General features: G+C 29.6%; 1 protein-coding gene across 1 annotated transcript in view; it reads right to left on the reverse strand.

Moving 5' to 3' along the window:
• The window catches only part of LOC129956508 (chitin synthase chs-2-like), a 79,071-nt gene extending 70,062 nt beyond the window's left edge, over positions 1 to 9,009 (reverse strand). Inside the window, exon 1 of the mRNA XM_056068430.1 lies at positions 8,798 to 9,009. The gene's annotated coding sequence lies outside the window, so the exon portion shown is untranslated. The remainder of the gene's footprint in view (positions 1 to 8,797) is intronic.
• Between the last annotated feature and the right edge of the window lie 10,905 nt (positions 9,010 to 19,914).

Genomic DNA, 19,914 nt, shown 5'->3' on the forward strand with positions numbered 1-19,914 from the left:
TTTTCTAATTGGGAATCCCCCAGTGGTCTCTCATAGCTTTCTCCACACTATTCGTTTCAATATTATTAATTGACTGATTATATCCATTGAGAAATGATATGCCGACGTCCTGCTTTAGGAGTAGCGCGTCTTCCCCGTTATGTGGGCGTCCCGGGTTCGAGTCCTGGTTCAGGCATAGTTGCTCTTTACCCTGTTTTCTGTCTATGAGGTGTGTGTGAAAGCGCCCCCACCCCCCTTCTGTAAAAAGGGGTTGTGCATGTGAGTGTCATCTTCGTATGAGCTAAAATTCAGACTACTGCCCTCGGGTACTCAGGGGTCTTTACCTTCAGAAGCTACTGCACCCCTCTTTCCCCGATTTCTTGGACTTGGTTTGAATTGGTGTTCAATCCAAGGAGGACAAGCAACAACAATAGCAAACAACTCGAAGGCAACGAAAGTTTTAAATTAAAGAATAAGTGCAATTTGTTCAATAATTAAAAATATGCTTATAGCAATGCCAGCACAAAATGGCCATTCCCACTGAAACCTGCATAATTAATTCTCAAAGTGTACCCACCTTAGAATTTCATTTAATGCAAGTGCTTCGCTCCATAGTTTGATTTATTTGGTCCTCTTAGATATTTATAGTACATTATTCTCGAAGGATTTCTTGTTTGTTTTGCATTGATTTAGAGTAGAAATGCTTAGGCTGAAATAATATCCAATTTCAGTCAGATTCAATTGAATAAAACATAATCAAGGAAAAATTATAATGAGAAGAATCTAAAGAGAACGGAAATCAGCAAAGCATTGTTATTAAGCATTAAAAAAGATTATCCTATTTTAGGTATAGAAAAAGTTGGAAGGAGAAATGCGAAGCGCGTGGAAAGTGCGTGAAGAAAAGTGCTTTTGACAAAAATTGTAAACATTAAAAAAAAATAATAATAACTTCAAGTTTTAGATTAATTTTTCCTTTTAAATTTCTCTAAGCCCGATGAAGAAACATCTTTGTTTCTCCTACACGAAATATAAAAGTCCAAAATAATAGTTATAAAGCATAATAATTTTCCAAATATTTGAACTCACGAATTTGATCAATGTCTATATTTCAAACCTCCTGAATCCGAAAAACACATTTTCGGCATTAAATCTGCTTGTTTATGTTTTAGACAATCGATTTGTCTATAAGCACGGTGACTCAAAAACGCTTTCAGTTAGATTTGGTAGGCATATTTAACATCTAACAAATAGATACTTATCAAGTTTGAAACCAAATATGTTAATGTGTTGACTTTTTGTCAGTCTGTATTTCCATAAACATATAAATGCGAAACCTCAAAAGCCCAATGACTTAAATCAATGAAATCGGGTGTGTAATCTTTTGACTACAATTGCAATTTCGTGACAAATTTGGTCAATTGATCGGCAAAAAGAACGTCCAAACCCATTCTCACGGTAGATTCAGTAAAAAAAAAAAAAAAAAAAAAACTGCTAGGATTACGCCAAAAACTCATATTCCTTAATTATTGTTGACCAATATCATGCAAGGTAATCGCGACCTTACGTAAAACCTGCAAATTTTATGGAGGTGGGAGGATAATGTGCAATACGCCTACCTAGCCAGAGGCCATGTGGGAAACCTGATGGGGCAGTCGAAGAGCAACCCCGTCTTGCACGAAGGAACAAACAACACTTTATGACATTGGACCTTTGCAAACAATAAAGAATTCTCTAGAGAAAATACATATTGGTACAGAAAAAGAATAGAAGGAAAAAAATATATTACATTTTTTTTTATGCGGGAGATGTAAAAAAATTGACTGACGGCGGGAGGATAAAAAAAATATTCGAGAGTATGCGAAAAAGTTTCGGAGAGTCCACTCCAGCTTGATAAAACTGTATCTATCTGTGGAAAATGTAACCAAAATCACAATGAGCTAGATAAATGAAATTTAGTGTTCAAACCTTATAACAAAATGTAGAAAAGTCTTCCTATTTGCCGTCAGAGAACGCGATAACTGAGGAAAAGAATAGGTTAGATAAATGAAATTTGCTAACTGGTTTTATTATTACAATTGTATATTTGTGTTAATATTTTGTTTAAATTCAATAAACTAATATACAATGTTATATTTTTTAAAATTTTTAATTAAATTTTTGTTAAATGTTTGGCTAAATTTTGTCGATAAACTTGAATTCTATTTATCTGCTTTAAATCTATATTGTTACGGATCACCGGGTTCGCCTATACTGGGTGTATGGTGTGAAAACACAATCAGCAGGCCTCAGTAGAAAACAACAACGACGTTTATTAAACGCAAAAATACAGACGCCGAATACAAAGACGACAACTATATACAGCCGAAACGTACTCACAGGACAGCGCACAGCAGCACACTACAGCAAACAGTAGCCCACAAGTAGTAATCGATCATAGCACACAAAGCGGCCAGACAGAATCCAGCAGGAGAGGGGATTCTCGGAGCTTCGCTCTACAGTCTCTCCAAACGGCTGAAGTTCTCACTGTCGCCTCGCTTTAGCGTATCCAATGGTCGACTCACTTCCACACGACTGGCTACTCCATACAAAACTTGATGCTGCTTCCACCATAGACGACAGGACTCGGCACACAGCCCAGTTCAGCAATAGCTTGAGCTCCACACACGCTGGCACTCCGTCTTTGCTTCGCTATCCTCTCGAAAACTCGTTACTCGTCCGATCTGGTTCACCGCAGCTTGAGACTGCCGGTCTTTTATAGCTCCCGGGAGGCGGGCCGAGAATCTTCCAGTCCAGTCAGGCGTATCTCGGTTCCTAATAGACGGATCGTTAAAATTCTCGAAGCTTCAGCATAATCTGTTTTGTCGACAAATTCGTCGCCAAATGGTTGCCAAATTTGTCGCCAATCTTTGCGAATAATGGCTCGGCACTCGAGCAGCATCCAATACAGATAATTGTAAATCAGTCTTTCTGGTGATAGAATTAACCGTGCTGGGAAGCAACTTTACAGACTTGTAACAAAATGTTAGCGCGATAACTGAAAATGCAGCCCGCAGGATAGGTGAATTTTAATATAACATCGTTACATAACAATTATGAATCTCCCTGTCATTTTGACTAATATTGCCAAAAAATAAACTGTCTCCTTTTTGTTCGTTAATGAGTATGCGAACACAGTAATTTAAAAGCTCAACAAGTTATATAAATGGACTTTGATATATTGTTCTCATTTTTATATTGTATGTATGTATAAAATTTTGGATCCAACCAGTAAAAGAATGGGGGTCCAAAAAGCATATTCTATTTTTCTTCCCTTTACTACCAAACTAAATACAAAATGCTTCAAACAGTGTATCTCCTCTCTCTCTCTCTCTCTCTCTCTCTCTATATATATATATATATATATATATATATATATATATATATATATATTTAATGTTAACGTACCTGAAGTAGAAATCGTTTTTATTATTTATTGTAGAATGGCTGTAGTCAAATGTAAACAAAGCGTCATACAAAAGTTTGACTGTGTCATTGAACGTTTTTACATCAACATTGAATTATATACTTAACTAATTAACAAAATTGCAAAATATTATTAGAATTTCATGGGTGTGAACTTGTCATGTCATAAAAACTCCATTCAGTCAGCGGAAAGTATATATAAAAGATGTCAAGATGTTAGTCAAATGTCAAACAAAGTTTGGAACTCAAAAAGTAGGCTTAATCGTCGTCCGATGGATAATCGTTATGGCTTGTCTATGAAAACTAATGTTTATATCTTCCGAAGGTAGTATTTCCCAAAAATGATTTTTACAAAATCTTAAAAATTCAAGAAATGACATTTTAATGATATCAAATTCATTTCCGCACAATTTTTTCTTTATTTTTCACTTTTAAAATGTTATTTTGGTTCTTATCTGAAACAATTTTATAGTAAAATTCAAGCTCAACCATCAAAATACTCTATCGTGAGCTCTTGCCAATGTTTAAATTAAATTTTGGATATTAATGGAATCAGAATAGCCTTTACAAAAGTAACACACTGTTATTCATTTGTTAATACATTATACGTAACTATGAACAAAATATTTTGGATATTAATGGAATCGGAATAGCCTTTACAAAAGTAACACACTGTTATTCATTTGTTAATACATTATACGTAACTATGAACAAAATATTTTGGATATTAATGGAATCGGAATAGCCTCTACAAAAGTAACATACTGTTATTCATTTGTTAATACAATAAACGTAACTATAAACCAAATATTTCAGATAGTAATGGAATCGGAATAACCTCCACAAAAGTAACATACTTGTTGTTATTCATTTGATAATACATTATACGTAACTATGAAGAAAATATTTTGGATATTAATGGAATCGGAATAACCTTCACAAAAGTTGTTATTCATCTTTTTTTTTTTTTGCGTATCGACATACGGATTCCGGCATTGTTTATAGTTACATATAATGTATACGTAACTATAAACACTGTAGATACAATTATTGTAGCGAATATAGTGAAATAATTTACTGAATCTGAAAGAAATATCCAGTAATTGTTTAAAATTTCGAAATGTCAACTTTTTAAAATTTATTCTCTCAAATATCATCTAAATCGTTACTTGAAAATGTCAATACATTTATTGTTTTCAGTGAATTACGTGTATTGGAATGTTTTTGCCGATCTAAATCAAATTTATTATCAGTCATTTTGCGCCACGTTTTAAATCCTTTCTGAAAAGAAAACGACATTTTTCGGATTCTTTTTAGATATAAACTTACGAAATTTCTAATACATTTCCCGAATATTTTAATCTGGAAATATCATTTTCATTGAAAATTTTTGCAGCATTAGAATGCTTATTTGAGTTTGACAGTTGATATCAGACGATTTTCTTATGTAATCTATATAAACCTTTTGATATCAGAATATTTTTTAACCTTAATCCCAAAACAATTACAGTTGACGGATATTCTTTATTGCACTGTGAAACGATGAAAAAAAATCTTATGTTATTCCATATAGTGTTATGCCTCCTGTTTCAAATCCTGTTTGTTTATATAGTCTGTTTAACTTTAAGGATAATTTCAGTTGTCATAAATAACTTCTTAAATTAAATTAGTTGTATTTTCAAATAAAGATGGCAGCGGTTCCTGTATAGGAAAATATACATATATCAAATTACAAACATTGACAATTATTTACCTCATGCAATCAATTGGTTCGTCTGAAATATTAATTACACTTGATTTCAGAAAAATCGTTTAGATATAACTTCATATCTATGTTGATGCCTGTTTAATTTTTGTAAAATTCTTTAATCTAGATTTAATTAACTTTTAAACAAATGTATCATTGCACCATTTTAAAACTCAAAAAATTTTCATTTTATTGATGCCTGTTTAATTTTTGTAAAATTCTTTAATCTAGATTTAATTAACTTTTAAACAAATGTATCATTGCACCATTTTAAAACGCAAAAGAATTTTCATTTTATTGATGCCTGTTTAATTTTTGTAAAATTCTTTAATCTAGATTTAATTAACTTTTAAAAAAATGTATATTTCACAACAATAAAAGTATTGCTATGAAATACAACCGAAATCGTTTTCATTGTTTCATCAATCGGGGTCATAGGATTTTTCTTCCATTGTTGAAAGGCAAAGAAGGATCTTGTTTAATATCTATGTAATATACAGGTCAATAAAAAAAAAAAGCGAAGTTATAATACTGCTAAATTTAGAGACGAACCAGACACAGTAGCGCTATGATGCCATGGAAATGTTCTTAGAGAGTTCATACGTACAACGAATAAAACATTCGTAATTTTCAATAATTTTTCGTAAAAATTTGATACAATCATGGACATGAAGTTTTATCTAAATGATTTACTTGGAATTAAATATAACCAATATCACCACAGAACCAGCTGGTGGCCGAAGGAAACTGGTTACAGTAATAAACACAGAGCGCCTGCTCAAATAATATTGTATACAAACATAGATGCCATTTAACCCAGAGTTATAGCAAATCTCTACTAATAATAAAAATGAATGTGTGTGTGTGTTGGCGTTTCAGATCTACAGGCCAGATCGTTTGACCTAGAGCCACCATATAAAGTTCATATACAATTTGGAGGTTCGGAATATACACTTCGGGGCGATGTTTTTGAAATTTTATTTAGAATTATAATTATTAAAAATTAAATGAAATTTTGACATTTTAAACTTAACTTCCGAAATTATTATAACACAAAAATGATTTTTACGATTTCTTAATATTTAAAAATTATCTTTTCAATTATTCTTTAATATTCCTGCAAATTTTTTCTGAATTTTGACAATTTAAAAAAATATTTTTTGCCTGATTTCCAACAACATTATTGCCCTGAAATTCAAACCGTTTTCTTTTTTCATCAAATATTTAATCTCGTGGTTTTCTTCCATTGTTAAAAGTTAAAGGGGGATTTTATTCAATGTAGTTTAGAAGATAAAACAGCGGAAATGGTTCTCCCCAAAGCATTTTCACATATTCTCTGATGAAGATGCCATTCATTTCCCGGCATAAAATTATAAACTTTGTAGTAAGACCTGGAATGCCTTACATGGCACTGACAAACAATAATTATTAAATATTGATCTTTGGCGTGGATTTGGCATATCTTCTAAGTCACTCTTATGATCCTTGGTGGTTTTTTGGGGCGATCAATCCCTGATATTTAACATTAGATACCTGAAAATCAACGTTTGGGGAAAAAATTGATGCAAAACTACAAATGTAGTCACAAAATCAATATCAAATTTCCATTTTACCATTGCGTTTTTGAAGTATCACATTTGCATGTCTTTGAAAATATAGACCCCTTGATGGATTTGGCTCCAAAATTGATATCTACATTTTAGATGTAAATCTGTCTATCAAATTTTGTCTGTCTAACTGTCTTCCTTTTGTAGTTAACGTGTTAATTTTTATTTGGATATTAAATATGTTGGATATTTGGATATGACTTACATTTTATATTAGACTTCCTCTGAACGGATTTCGCTCAAATTTGGTAGATATCAACAAATTTTATATGAAAATCATCTATCATATTTCATTAGTCTTGCTGAAAGTATTTTTGTGTTATATTTGTCATGGATAGACAGACAGATAAAATGCTGAAAAGGTGTTTTTTGAACTCGGGAAGTTCTAAAATATGGCTATTCATCAAAATCTCGATTTTTTTTTTTTTTGGCGAAATTTTGAATTTTTTGACGATTACGATACTTTCTCTAATACTTTGTATAAGAGAAAGCAATAAAAAAAATAGGTTACAATTCCACGGAATTTAAAAAATACATGAATCGTACATTTATGTTTCTAATAGTGCTATGATGGGACTAATCTCCATTAAAAAAGTTCATATACACAAGGAGCAGAACATATATGAGATAATAAAAAATAGCGTGATTTTAATATCTGAAAATATGATGGAATGGCAGACCTTAAATTATATCTAAACTATTAAATTAAAATTAAATATAGTCAATGCTTCTGACTCACCAGCTGGTCACCAAAGGGAGTAATAATTAACAGTAACAAATACAGTTTCATAAATTTACTAAAATAAAAAATAACTTTAAATAAATTATTAAAATGTTGATTAAGCTAAATATTAAGTCGAAATGTGAAACTAAATTCACCAGTTTGTGAAAAGAATCGCCTCATAAATTCACTCCTAGGGCATGCCGGAATCCACTACTGAAAGATATCGAGAAAAAAATGTACCCGAATTTTTTTTCATCAATTGATATCAATATTAACAATGTATATACATTGAAAATTTTTATAATTCAAACCATTTCTGTTTTTTGCAGTTAAATGCTGAGCATAACAAATTATTTTTTTATGAAGTGTAAACACAGCTTTTTTTTATTTTCATTTTTTATTATAATTAACAGAAAAATAAATTTAATAAAAACAGTTTTTAAGCTCTCTAATTACTATGTTAAAATAAAGAAATTAGTTTTGTTTTAAATAGTTCCCAATTTTAGTTTTTAATTAGTAATATATTGTTCTAAATGCTATGGGATTTTTAAGTCATATTTTTTTTCTCAAATTCACTACTAAGTGGTGTTGCTGCTTTGAAACATAAATTTAATTAAGTTTATTGATTAACTAGCAATTAAGTTTTGAAAATATTAAAATAGAAATCGTGTACAAAATTTGACTCTAGAAAAATTCCAGCATGTCAGAAAGTAAGTGAAAAAAATCTATTAAAAATTTCTATTTTTTCTATTTCTATCTTATTTTTTTCTATTCAAAATAAGCCATGCCAAGTGTGCAAAAGACGCAATAACTTAAAACCAGGTTGATTAATTTATTTATAAATTATTTACTAAATTTTTATATCAGATCTTTTTTGCTATCTTTTTAACGAGAATATTTTTAAACACATTTTTACAGTAAGGGTTTATTGCATCATTGATTTCGGGAATACAGCAAAATTTTGAAGTTTTTGAATATTTCGGTGACATTACTTTTGTCAAATTCTCTGATATTAAAATAAAAGAAATCATTGTCATTACGATTTTTTCAAAAATACTTTAGATATTATTTAACTAGAGCATTAAAATAGGCCAGAAGGTATTTTATATTATTTTTTTCGTTTTATCATTTATTGCTTGTTTTTATACAAATATTTATATTAGATCTCAAAAAATTATACAAATAAAAACGGAATTTAGAAAATTTGGTTTAATCAATAAATTTTAAAAGCCTCGGTCTATAGCTAGAACCAACTTTTAACAACAACAAAAAGCTTACCTTTCACAGATTCAATTTTAGGAAAAATGATTCTTTTCTGTATTTAATAACGGATGTCAGCTCTTGTTCCTGCTGCCAATATTGAAGACAAAAATTATTCCCATTTTAGAAAATAATTGAAGGGACTATATTCAGTTATTGTATTAAATGAGGAAGAGCGATTAAGAAGACAAAATAAAATTAGACAACTGTGTCAAAAACCCTTTGAAATAAATCCATCATCCTTTCCTGTTTAGCGACACTTTTTATCTTATCAATTCATAAAAACCAGATCACTGTTTAAGTAATTCAGCTGAATAGATAATGCCACTGAATTATCTTATAACGCGAATTGCAACATGATGAGCCGTTTTTTGACAGGCGGTCTTTCTGCTTGAAATTCCAGTTCGTTCTTTTTTTTCTCCAAATAGCAATAAAATGAATTATAAAAAACAGTGACAATTAATTATAATGATTAAATATTACTTTCATTAATTATAAAATTTAAAAAAAACTTGTCTTTAAATATTTATTTTGCGTCGTAGAAATTTATGATCTTGTTTTGCTTTTAAATAAATAATTTACATCTTTCAGAATGTTTTAAAAATCGTTTGCAATTGGCAAAGAACTTTTTTTCAAAAGAAATTTGTTGACAATAATATGTAAAAAAATTAATTAAGCTCAGGAAGTTATGATTCAATTTTGTTTTTAAAAAATTTACATAATTTGTAAGCAAATTTTTTCAAAAAAAATGCTGCTAATAGCGTGAAAGAAATTGAATTTTTTTAATATTTCTTTTTCATTGATTAAATCTGATTCTAGACAATTTTATTTTAAAAATTTGCTCTTTAACCCTTTAAAGGGCCATTTTTTTCTAGTCATATTATATTAAAATATTTTTAAGCTTGAAATTAGAATAAGAAAAGGGATTTATTTAGCTTATTAGCTAAATTTAATTTGGTTAATTAATAATTAAGTGACAAACCAAGACACATCATTTTGTGTGAAATAAAGAACTGAAGCATCTAAGTTTCTGTCTTTCTAAAAAAATGTGTCAGAACTTATGCCAACCTACATAATTTCATACAAAGATTGGTAAATTTGGTGGGAGCATACTTCCCACGGACTTAGAAAATGTTAAAGTAATTTTATTTCTTTAATTATATTTGTTAATAATTCAAATTATTCTTTTATGTAGTTTATGTCTCTCAGTTGAATTTCAAAATTTTTTAGGAGATGTAATTCAATTAAAAATAAAATCTTTAAAAATAGATTCATTAAAAATTATGAAATTAAGAAATATCTCTACATATATACGTTATTTAATGCTCTGGTATTTTTCAAGACATTATAAATAATTGGATTCGAATGTCAACTTGGACTGGTGCTTATCACAATTTTTAAAAAAATACTAATGATTTTATTAAGTTGAAGCTTTAGCCAATCACAAAAACCTAAAATGTTCCGAACTGTTAAAATACCATTAATTAATTTCTAGTCAAAAAATTCAATTTTTTCTTTAAGTATCAGAAAAAATATATAGGACAAATAATATGGTCAATTTTTATTGTGTAATGTAGAAATATTTTGTATGCAAAATAGTTAGAAAAACCAACCTTCCAGCCCAACCACTAGCCTCATTTAGTCAATTTTTGTTTCATATGGGAGCTCATGATTTTTAGATATGTCATAAATGGTCTCAATCCCTTCGTCAGTTTCCATTACCGAGAATATTTTTGCATAGATAAAAGAGAATATCTTCACATTACAACAGATATTGAAATTTTAAAAAAAACTTTGACATTACCTATAAATTTAACTAAAGCAAATTTCGCTAATTTTCTTCACCAATTAAATTAGCCACTTTAAAATATAGCTAACCAATTTAGAATCCTCTATCATTGTTGTATAATTTAAAATCCTATTTATTTATTTATTTATTACTTGTAATTATGCTTCCATTATATTTTTATTGCGATAAAATATGGCTCATTAAAATTGATTGGCATGGCTAAATTAAATTTTATCAACATTGGACGCCTATGGCTACCATGTTAAAGGCATTAATGTAATCAACTCGATCCATTTTAATGAAATATATCTTATCAAAATAAAAAAAGAACTATTTTAAATTATGATGATAATAATGCATAATAATGATAGGGAGGTCTCGAAATCCAGTCGAATATATATATATATATATGCTATTCCAGCATACTATTCCAGAAAACACTTGTAAGGCATTGGCATACAATGATTAAGAAATGTTAACCTTTGGCTTAAATTTAGAATTTTTATTGAATCTATCATTTGATCCTTGGCGAGTTATTTTGGCGATTAATCCCTGGAATGTGGTTAATGCTCAAGCGGACTTGCAAAAATTTCACTGAAATTTCCAAAAAATTTTCCGTTTATGCACTTTTAAAAATTTATTCCTAACCTAATTAAACTATGATGACATTTGATAGCTCACTTCATATGCCTTTTTAATATTTACAAATTTTTAAATTCATATTTTTAATTCAAATTAATAGCTTTTTATTTAAACCTGAAAAATCAGCTTCCAACTTGTGGCATATCCGGGTGCTTAGAAACCTATCTAAGATAGATAACTCAACAAGTTAAATCAACGGGACTATTTTTATATAGTCAATAAAATGGTCTTTTTTTATGTCAACCATTATTTTTATTCAACCATTATTCCAACCTATGCTGTCATAGCATCCCAATGATTGAAATTATCAAAATGCCTATGGGAGGGGCTTACTAGTGTGGTTATACTGTCACAAAATTCCAATCCAAGGTCAAATATTTATCACACCGTTTTTTGATGTAGTTCTTATGAGAAGATTAATGTGAAGTTTAATATCTCTGTTGTTGTCATTGCAAGCAATATTCAACTTTCTACTGTTTTATCATGCCAACTAGATGTATAATACAATTTGTTTTTAATATTTTATCCAGTTAACAAAAATATTCTAAGCATATATTTAAGAAATTGGACATACAGAATTAGGCGAGACATTTCTTACTTTCGATACTCGCTTTTTGGTTGAGAAAAAATTCGAGATTCATTCCAAATTTGAAATGCCCTTTTTATTTTTATATTTTATTTATTCATATTTTAATTTTCTATAGTTTTTTTTAATTAAGAGACTGATTCGATTTAAATTCTTACAAATTTAGTTGTTGAAAATAATTAAACAATCCTCCTCACGTTTATAAAATAATATTGGAGTCCCTCTTTTTTTAATTAAATTAATTTACTGCATTGATGACTATCAGATTTCATCAGAATGGAGGACACCAAGTTTTTAAAAATGTAACAGAAACGGTTGTTTTTTTAGAATTTAAAATAAAACAACATAATTTATTTTAAATTTTTTTTAAAAAAATATTATTGCTTTAAAATAAATTTAATGATTTTTATTATATTGAGTTTGCAAAGTGTTAGTATACTACTTAATTTCTTTATAGTCTATATATTATTATTATGATACTAATTACTGCGAGTTTTTAGCTATACGTTTTATATCTCAAAACTATTGCAATGCTTTAGTCACGTAGAACTGAAGCTTCGAAAGACCAAAATTGAAAACAAGTTTTCAACAAACGAGGCTTTGTTCCAGAAAACAGAAGAAAAATATCAACAGGGAAAGTATGATTTCATTTGGAAGTTACTAACTAATATCCTCTCCGAATTTGATGTCAGCTTGTATTGGTTCAAAGATATCTGATGATGCTGACTACGGTATGCTTTATCTGAGAGCTGTCAATCAGAGTTTCCCCTTTTTTGCTCAGAATGCCATGGATGTCAAGAAAACAGAAGCACGATCATAGACTGCGTGACACCTTTCTCTTTCTGTCTGTCTTCATTGTTCTTTGTCCGCTTCTTCTTTCTATCTTTAATACCACATGTTTAACTATACGTCATTACATGCTTTTATCGTTCTTTTTATTTGTCTTATTCATTGAAGTTTATAAGAACAAATTATCAACCGTATAAAAGGAAATAAAAGGAACAAGTAAACATCAAATCAGAAATCATCTGCTAATGACGTTGGCATTCTCCCCCCCCCCCTCTCTGCGCATATTCTGGGAGTAATGCAGAAAAGAATATTCCGAATGATGTTTTGAATACGAATGTCAGGTGCTTTAACTATCGAGTAAAGAATTTTGTAGCAATGTTTAGCTACATAATGAAAAAAAAAAAAAAATTAAAAGGATTCTGGAGGAATGACTGCTTAGGACCATAATTTTCTGTACTTGAGTGTTAACAGTTAATTATATAATTGTTTAGAACATTAAAAAAAAATTATCTAAAACTCAACGAAATTTTTTTTAACGAATGTTAAAACTATTAAGGCAGATTTTAGTTCAAAATTAGAGAACGTTTATCTTTACGTACGTGAAGTATACAAAATATTATCACCGTCATGAAATCTGAATTAGAGATTATCATGAATCTTTATGTTTTAGATTTTCCTGAGTCCATAAAATGAATTTTTGAGTTATTCTGCCTGTGAACACTATAACCCAAAGATGTTTTGAGCTGGACACATGAACTTTGGTATATGATCTTTACATTAAATTTCTCTCAAATTTTTAATGAAAACCATTTTAGGAAGTCTCTGTGTCCAGCTGTTCGATTACAAGAAAACCCGATAACTATAAAACATAAAGAGCTAGACTGATAGAATTTGGTATGCAGGTTCAGTATCTTAAAGTAGATATAGATTTCAAATTTAGAACCAAATCCCTCAAAGGGTTAACTATCTTTATGTCTATACTTTTGCATGTATGTAAGGGAAATGAAACGACTGAATACCTTGTATGCTTCGTGCAATCAGAAGCAAATAATTTGGGTTTAATAGCTGTTTGTTAAGCAACTTTTAAAACAGAACAAAAACTTGTTATAAAGCACAACTTCCTGTAGTAAATGTAAACAACTCCGTGCTAGCTACAACATGAGCGAATGAGTGCAGAACTGGATTAATAACTTGTCAAAGTAGGTAATTGCTTAGGGAATCTCTGATGTCCACAGATTATTATTTTTTTAGAGAAATTTAATTTACAAGGGTCGTGACCTCGAACTTATTCAAATAATATCATGTATCGTTTAATATTTGGGACATTATTCCAACACCATTCCTAATTGATCATCGCTTGCAAGTTTTATATTACGTTGCTGTAAGACTCTAATAATATATATTGTTGCTTTATAACACAAAGGTCTTCCGATTAACTGACTAAATAATATTTAGACTGTGTTTAAAAAAATTTTCATTTTTTAAAAATTTCTTTAAAGTTGTTTTCAATTTTTTATATATTTATATATTTAAAGTTATTTTTAATTTTTTATATAAATATTGAAATCAGTTTCCTTGAAAATAACTTCAAATTAAATGTTTTGTTATTTCAATTTATCAAAATTTAATATTTAAAACTACATATAGAGAAATTAAAATTAATTTTTAAAAATCTAGCTTCCAAAATTGGAGAAGATAAAGTGTGCCTAGATTCACCAAGAAACCACCTCGACCACTATTTGTACTATGAAACTTAATTAGTTTATCATAATTAGCTGATAATTCTAATTGATTAATAACTTAAAGACGCACGTTTTTGGTTTGCAAATAGGTTTCTATTATAAAATATTACTATTTAAGAAAGAAATAAAGGGGGGGGGGGGATAAAGCTTTTACTGAGACTTATGATTCCCATTTGAGTCTTTAATATTATAGATCTTGATATCTTAATAAGCAATTGTAGTCGCTCTTTATTTCTTTTGATTGATTATCATTCCGCACTAAATCATGCAAAAGTTTTTAAATTGCTATAGAAACTACCAATAGTTTCACACAAAGAGACTTTTAGTAACAAGATATAAAAGAAAGATAATTCCAAAATCAAGAACCCATCTTTCATTATACTATCACTTTACAGATATAAAATAAAAAAAGTGAATCCCCGTTAATTTTAAGAAATCGAGCATTTATATATAAATCATTATGATTTTAATGTTGAATATTTTTAACTATATACTTTCTTTTTTTCCCTTCTCCCATTCTCATTCTAAGCTTAGCAGCATTTAAAATTTAATAATGATAATAATAATAACACTCTGTTTATATTTTGAAAAGGCTTTGTGCCAAGCATCTACAATAAAAGAGTTAAAATGCATTTTCCTCTAATACAGAAAGTTACTTTATAATTTGATTCTTTATGAAACCTATATAAAAATAATATTGCTCTATAATACAGGGTGATCATAATTCAAGTGCAAATGTTTGAGAGACTTTTGACGAAAAAATGTTTAGAATACGTTGAAGGAACTTGATATTTGCTATATTTAGAGCATTCAGAAATGAATTATACAATAAAGAAAATTTAGTTTAATTTTTTTATAGATAGGTTGTAGGTTATTAAAACTTTTTTCTTTCTTTATTATATCAAAATGCCTACAACTTCAATTTTAAAAACATTTAGCTGATAAAAGTAATGTGTCTTTTAAATACGTACATGATGTTCTCGAAGGTTGAATATGCTGTGTTAATGATATGTTTTTATCAACAAAAAAAAAAAGTAACTCTACCGCTGCTTTGAAAGAATTTCGTCGTCTTAAAGATTTGTGAAAAGGACAGATGTCTGCGAATGGCTTGAAGAAACTCATTAATAAATTTGAAGCTTCAGAAAATTCCAGGGGGTAAGCTCCCTGGAGCTAGAGGATGACTCGATGTGAATCAGGAAGTTGTGGAAAAAATTAAGGAAGCAATTAATTCAAGATTAATGGATCAGCGACATGTAAGAGCTAGAAATGCAGCAAGGACTTTATCGATATCATATTCGACGTATAAAAAGTCTTGAACTTCATTTTACAACGCCATCTTTATAAAATTAAAATTTTGTGGCACTTGCAGCCACGAGATCCACAATAAAGAATTGATTTTCCCAACTTCACTCTTTCCAAAACTGAGATGACAAATCATGGATTCGAAAGATTTTCTGTGGAGTAATGAGGCGCATTTAACTTTATCAGGACAAGTTAACACTCTGATTTGTAGTATATTTGTTCGATCCAACCCTCATGCTATTTCTGGAAAATCCTTGCATTCAACGTTTGTTACAATTGGTTTGATATAACTGCTGACTTTATTATTGATCCATTTTTTTAAAAATCTTACAAGAACAGTCCTTGTTCGCTGTACTGTGACAGGCACTATTTACAGTAAAATTCTAGAAAATAATGTGATCCGTGCTTTGCAAAAAAAAAAAAAAAAAAAAAAAAAAAAAAAAAAAAAAAAACTCCTAAATTCAACAATATTTATGCAAGTTGGATTCTCATCTCATATTGCTAAGTCTGTTAAACAACTTCTTCACCAGACTTTTAGTGAGGATCATATAATTAGCAGATGTTTCCGAAATGTTTAGCCACGCCGCTCACCTGATTTGAATCTTCTGGCTGTGGGAATACTTAAAAGACAACGTCTATAAGGACAAACCTAACTCTTTTGTCGATTTAAAAAGCAGCATTACTAGAAAAAAGAGGAACCTAGAAATTTACCAAGAAATATTAGGTACTACTATAGATTACACTACCTTGCATTTACAACATTTGATTGGACTTGGATGAATTGAGAATTCTTTTAAATGCTTCTTAACCTTTTATATTCTGACAACAATTTGAAAGTACCGCTTCACCCAAATGTTTATAATTTCGTGACGTGACACTTTTCCTGATAGTATTCACAAGTTCGTGGAGAATGTAGTTCCTATAACATCCAACAGATGGTAGTAAAGTCAGAAATTAAATTATTTTAATTATGAATTGAATTAATCAATTATTTTCCATTTGGTTGTGGTAATTCCGAATCAGAACTTATCTAATGTGGAAAAAAAGTAATTAAAAACTTGCTATTCAATTAATTCAAAATAAGAAAAAGTTAAGTTATGGATTCCACCTATACATTGTCGAACGCATTAACGTTGGGATTGTCATAGCATCATCATCATAACTAAGCTCTTATTTTACATTTTTTATCATACGCAAAAATATTTTTCCATATTCCTAAAAATGAGTAATCCGCTTAAGTTCTACCGAATACCATTCGCTTCTGTAGTTGTAATGAGATAATTTTTAAATTGCATGTCCTTCAAATGATGATAAATAAAAGTTTCAGCGCAAAAGTTGTCGCTGGGGCTCACAAATGACTGTTCAGTAGATCTGTACATTAAATGTGACATCACATAAATACTTAATTTATATGCCCAAGGTGTCATTCTGTTCTTTTCCCTTCTGTTCTTTTGAAAGATTAAAACCAATGTTATTCTAAAACTTAAATTAAACTAAATTATTAAAACTTTTAATCACCAATGTTATTGTTTTCTTTTGCAGAATTCCTTTTGTTTACTCGGATGCTGGAATGCGGCATTGAATTTTATTTTTCAGAGTTATAAATATTCAACTCATAACGTTCAGAATTTTTGTATTTTGTAATACTGTATTTTGCCAATAACTCCCGATCATAAGTTGAATTTTACATTTAACAACTGTGCATTTCTTTTAAAAGAACCAAAGGACCTAGAACCATAAGGAAAGATCGCCTATAGCATCCATCCCATTGCGAAGTCATTACAACCAACCCTAAGAAGATTCTGTCTGCAGAGACATGGTGCAACAGCATTACTTTAGCCATAATATCTTTAATACCCTGAAAGCTTTTTTCATATTCCGCAGCTCCACTGAACCTCTCTTTTATTCCATTTCTTTGCACCAATCAATAATCGATTAAACGGCGATAAGATGCTTGGAATGTTGAGTATAAACCTATGGTAGTAACTAATCATGGTCAAAAACTGATGCGAACATTTAATGACCACACGTTTGATATACTCAGCAATTGCCTTAACCTTATCGCGATGTAGAGTGCATCTCTTATTATTAATTGCAGTCCTAAAAAATCGATTGTTTCGTTGCGAAATTCTCACTTCGACTGCTTTATTACGATTCAATAATTTCTATATAGAATGAAAATTTCTTCCAAATGCCTTTTATGCACAATCTGATTTCCACAGGCAATCAAGAAATTATACAGAGTAAGAAAGCAGTAATCAATTATCTGTAAAACTTAGATAATAAACCTCGGAAACCAACCTAAAATTCAAAAACGGAAATTCAGAAATTTTGAACTGTGTAATAACCATGATTTTCGCTATATCTGGAAAGTGTGTGTATATATATATATATCTGATGATAAGCTTATCAAATCTATTTTTGAAAACACGCCTTTACCCTGTACCTGTACATAGACATACAATCCTAAATATGAGGTATTTATTAGGTACAGTAATACACATAGAATTCTATAATCTTCAGTAAGGCGCCAACCAAATGCTTCTTTAAGGACTTAATGTAATGGGTTAGCCCAATTACTCTAAGATAATCAACAAATTTCCCTTTCGAACATGTAGTATAATAATTTTTAGAAATTTTATTGGAACAGACCAAAAAACAATGAATGATAAAAGCAGTGAATTTATCCAGTGGATTGACCCTAGATCGTAGTGTGTGGTAGGCACGGGACTTGCGGTGCATTCACCAACGGGTTAGAGTGAAGCCGTAGTATGAATGTCCGACCTAAGTGTATAGAATAAAAAATATAATGGCGAGGAATGATTAAATCACATATGCCAAGTATGTTAAAATAAAATGTGTAATGGAGATAGTAGTTTTTAAAAATCTTTCGATTGATTCAGTTTTCCAAATGTGTGTCGAACATCATATTGCAATTATTGATGAGAACTAGAATTTTTTTCTTTATAAATTTGAAATTACATAATCAGACTAGTATGACAACCAAATTTGGTTACATTCGGCTGAAGATATTTTTCCATAATCAAATTTTAAATATGAAATGTTATTTTATGATCATCGTGTAAAATATATTTTTAATTATCAATGATATATTCTGATAACAGACAATGCATTATAATTCGTAGAAAATGGACATAAATTAACAAACTCGGAATGTATTACAATCTGTTGAATGATTTTTAATAACAATCGAATTATAACTTTTTTTTTCTTATACGTAACTGACCATGAGAATTGTAAAAAAATAAAATTCAAGAAAAAGTTCCATGAGTGTATTTCAATCTGTTGGAGATATATTTCACAGCATTGTTCATTTCTAAAGAGATTAAATCACTATTTTTTTATCCAAAAAACAACAAACATTTAGCATCAATGAAACTGCATTTTTTGTTGTTGTTGATATTAACAAATCATTTTACTTGCTATCATAACAAATTATTTTGCTTATTAAATGTTTGACACAGAAAAGATACATCTTTTAATTTTTGCTTACATTACAATTCCTGTACCAGTTTTTTTTTTACCTTTGCTTACAGACCAATACCTGTACCAGTAAAAAAATTGGAATTTCATTCTCCTATGTAAAATTTTCTTCTGTACTCTAATTGCACATGAAATCCCTTCCTTATTATATCGTGCTTCTCTATAAAGTCAGGAGATTTTGATCAGCGTCTATAAAATCAATGTTGGTGCCAATAAATTTTGTGAACCATGTTTTTGTGACTTTCTTTTCAAAGAAGCATTCTTATTAGGGAACACACATATAGTGTAATAATGAAAAAAAATTAAATAAGTAGCAATTGAAAGAGCAGAGTGAAACATTTTTGACGCATAAATCATTTGCAATCGTCTCCCCGATATCTATACATACGGTCTTAAAGTCTGGCAACATTTTAAGAAAAGTCGCCAACTTTTCGAGAAAAATGAACGAGAAATGAATTTTTGGTGAAGTTTCTCCAAGTTTGTGAACAACGTTATCCCGTCCATGACAAAGATTCACGTATTAAGGCTTTAAAAAGCAGCACTTTGCTAAAAGTTATGGATTTCACAGCATATCTCGCTTGGGTACCGAAATTTAAAAATCAATACAACATTGTGTCACGAAAAATCATGAGTTTAGCCTAGAGGATAATTACACAGAATACAGCTCAACAGGAAAAATCGATCACCAGTTTTTCCACTGAAATATGCACAAGCACAAAAAGTAATCCATTCACCTGGTACAATTCAGACCAAAGTGATTTTCAGAAGGAAACACATAGTG

Source organism: Argiope bruennichi, chromosome 2 (assembly GCF_947563725.1).
Source record: "Argiope bruennichi chromosome 2, qqArgBrue1.1, whole genome shotgun sequence".
In the NCBI taxonomy this organism is placed as follows: domain Eukaryota; kingdom Metazoa; phylum Arthropoda; class Arachnida; order Araneae; family Araneidae; genus Argiope; species Argiope bruennichi.